This window comes from Hylobates moloch, unplaced genomic scaffold (genome assembly GCF_009828535.3).
Source record: "Hylobates moloch isolate HMO894 unplaced genomic scaffold, HMol_V3 SCAFFOLD_3486, whole genome shotgun sequence".
Taxonomy (NCBI): domain Eukaryota; kingdom Metazoa; phylum Chordata; class Mammalia; order Primates; family Hylobatidae; genus Hylobates; species Hylobates moloch.
Genome location: NW_026655761.1, coordinates 1 through 3,526, shown reverse-complemented (window position 1 = coordinate 3,526; position 3,526 = coordinate 1). Strand labels below are relative to the sequence as shown.

The window sequence follows — 3,526 nt, the reverse complement described above, 5'->3', positions numbered from 1 at the left end:
CTGCGGGGAGCTGTGTGGCGGCCTGGGCGGCTGCTCCCCTTGTAACAGACTCCACCGACAGGAGGCGCTGCTCCAGTCAAGTCGCAGCTTAAAAGGGCAGCAGCACCACCGCCCCCACTACCGCCTGGGAAAGGGCTGCCCCTACCCGGTTCCCGTCCCTCTCGCCCCTCACCCCTCACACCCCTCACCCCTCACCCCCGTGCGCCCTGTGCGCACCCGTTTCGGCGGGTGCACGAGTCCAGAGCATGGGCGCGCTTCCGACTGCCCCCTCCTCGCCTTGACCCAGCACTGTTGGTCCGTTCTTCACACTCGCGGACTGGAGGCTCCGGGCAGCACAACCACCAACTCGTGTGTGTGTGTGTATTGGGGTGGGGGGCAGAAAACCACCAACTCGTGTGTGTTTCTGTGTGTGTGTGTGTGTGTGTGTGTGTGTGTGTGTGTGTGTGTGTCTCCCAAGGGAACAACACTGCTGAGTTCAGGCTGAGTATTAGTTCATGGACTGTCAGCAAAATACAGTCACAAGAAGGCTATGTGCTGTTTTGTCTTTTGCAGTGACATCATGTTGCTCATGTTTTATGTTTTTCAGAGTTCATTAGTTTCTGTTTGTTCTCGGTTAATATCCAGCTTAATTGTGTAAGTAGAATACCCCCAAACTGAAAGTCACCTACATAAAATATAGTGAAAAATATGTCATCCACTTAAACTACAGTTGAAAATATGTACTCATTAGTTTTGTGTAGCCAACTGGATAATGGGTAAGGGCACAGGATCCTGGGGCTAGACTGCCTGGGTTCAAGTTCCGATTTAGCCACTTGCTGGCTGTGAAATACTTGACAGCTTTAAGCCTCAGTTTCTTTTTTTTTTTTTTAACTGAATCCCAAATGTGATAGTAAGTCTCAGTTTCTTGATCTGAAAAACAAATTATTCAAGGAGAGTCTATGGGAAAACTTTAAAGTTTTCAAAGCCACTGTCTGGCTTAGGAAAGTCCTCAGCTTTAGGGGTTAAAGTTTTAAAAGCCACTTTAAAGTTTTTAAAGCCACTGCCTGGCTCAGGAAAGCCCTCAGCTTTAGCCATTATTAGCTATGATTATTATCGTGCTGGCTACACATGCATTAATGAGGCAGGAAAATGCTCAAGGATAACAACCAAGTATCCAGATTATCTCATCAGACCGAGACAGATGCATATGCGCACATGCTCATGTTTTAGCTCAGAGCCATTTGTCTAAAAGGCTCTTGAACTCAGAGGCCCAGGCAGTATCAACTTTACTTTGCAGTGGAGCCATCACGTTTGTTAATCAATGAAAATGACATAATCCTCTTTTTTTTTTTTCTTTTTAGCACCAACCATGTGCCTAAAGCTAACTGTATCAAGAAGAGCACGCTTCAAGGGGCTGGAGTGAGCAATTCAACTTGTGGAGGAATGAGAAATGATAGTGTTGAGACAAGCAACATAAAACCCCAGGGTAAGGTAGGAATCACTGAAGTCAGGCAAAGGAACTGGCGTCCAGTAATGAGTCAGGCTTTGCCAGCCTCTGGCCCTACGGATGGCTCTTTGCAGGGGAAAAAATTAAGCCAGGCCCGAGGGCACAGATCCTAAGGGAATGCTGGCAGCTCTAGGCTGTCTATGAGGGTTCAGAGATGCTGCTTCACCCTGGGGCTTTAGGCAAGTCCCTTTCCCTCCCAGAGCCTCAGCATCCCTTCTATCAAATGATGATGTTCGGCCTTTCTCCTAGGATGGCTGTGGAGATCAAGGGACGCAGTGGCCATAGGGATGCTATGTTAACCGCAGATGCGGCCGTAGGAGCACTTTGCTAACTGCCAACGTGAGTTCAGACTCTTCAGGCTACTTGGCACCCAGGTCTATAGTGAGGTGTGACATATGGGATGTAAAGTTTGATGCCTGCTCCGACTCCAGTCTTGCTAACACACACGAAACCTTTGGGAAATCATGACCCTGCCTTGGGGAAAAGGGCAGTCTGGGAGAGCTTCTTCAAGGCAACCTGGCTTCAGTGCAGTCTGGGGCATGACTGAGATAGACTTACGTGGCGAGGAATTGGAGGGTAACTGGGTAAAGAGCTGCAGTGTGGGCAGAGGTGTAGTGTGGGTCGCATCGAGGATAGGCACTGGCCAAAGTAGGGAACAGAGACAGAATGAGGAAGAGCTCTGTGGGGAAGGTGGGGCACAGGGTGGAAAACCTTCAAAGTCCAAAGAGTATGACTTGTTGGGATTCAGTGCTGTAGGCAGTACGGAGCCATGGAAGGCTCTTAGGTGGAGAAATGACAGCTGGACATTAGCGAGCAAGCCCTGTCTCCATGAGCAGCATGGGTGGTCCTCTGAGCACGCCAGGCACGAGTGTGCAGGGAGCTGGTGCAAAAGCCTCTGTCTGCGGGCGAGCATCTGTGTTGTGACTCTGCCCACGCCTGTGCTTCCGTGTGCCGACTGGCTGCACGCCCCAGATCCATGCGGCATGTGCTGGCCGGTGAGGGTGCTGGGCACCGGGAGGTGGCGGGGAAGGCAGCATGTGCGTGTTGTTTGTGGGCATGTGTGTTAGCGTGTGCATGCGGGCCGTGGGGCCTCACAGCATGTGTGTGCACACTCCGGCGTGTGCGTGTGTGTGTCCCCCACCCCCAGGCCTGCCCCACCCATGCATGTGACCTGCCATGTGATTTGAAGCTGTCTTTCAGAATCACTATCAGTGGGCCCTGAGGAGTGTCAGCCATGGTAGGTACATGCCTCGCTCCCTGCTGCATGAATGGTCTTCCCGCCCCGCTGCCCCAGCTCCACACAGGGGGCATATCTGGGGACTCAGAGCCAGGCTGCCTGCCCCTCCTTTCTGGAGCTGCAGACTTGCTCTTTCCTCTTTCTGTCCTTGTGCTGCTGGCTGTCTCACTTCCCTCCCTGCGAGCCACAGGACTCAGTGCCACTGCTCAAGGTCTCCATGGCTGAGCCTGGGGGCTCTTAGAACAGGCTCCATGCCCAAAGTGGCAGATGTGGAGCCATCAGAGAGGGCACAGAGTTCACGGTTTATGGTGTAGGGGCTGGGAGCTTGGAGGGGGTTGTGTGTGGGGCTGGACTCAGGCAGCCAGAGGCCTAGGAACATCATCCTGGGCATGCCGTACCTGTCGTGCAGTCTGAGTCATGCTGCCAGGGCAGGGTATCCAGCTCCCAGCCTGGGAGTGCCGAGAGCCAAATCCACTGCAGATTAGGGGTGATAGTCAGGGTCCCACGTCCTCTATCTGTCAGCAATCCAGTGGTGATCTAGGATAAAAGCCTGAGAGTCCTATACACACAGTCATCCCACAACACACTTCATAGGCCATGCAAGGACACACAGCCCCCTTCCCTCCCTCCTAGGTACCATCATAGCTGCTAGCGTGTGACTGAAGGCAGGGTCCCTGGCCCCTGCTGAAGCACTACTGCTGGCCAGCAGGCTCACGCACCTTGGCCTGTTGCTCCTAGGGGTCGCCTGTGCTATTCAGCCAAGGAAACCAGAGTGCATGCTGGCCCAGCTGAGCTCCGCCTAG

At 53.1% G+C, this 3,526-nt stretch overlaps 1 long non-coding RNA gene across 1 annotated transcript; it reads left to right on the top strand.

Annotated features, from left to right (window-relative positions):
• The first annotated feature begins 512 nt into the window (after positions 1-512).
• LOC116465169 (uncharacterized) lies at positions 513-3,526 on the top strand. The gene is made up of 3 exons (XR_004247124.2): positions 513-633; positions 1,341-1,465; positions 1,736-3,526. It is a non-coding gene; the product is annotated as an uncharacterized LOC116465169 (long non-coding RNA).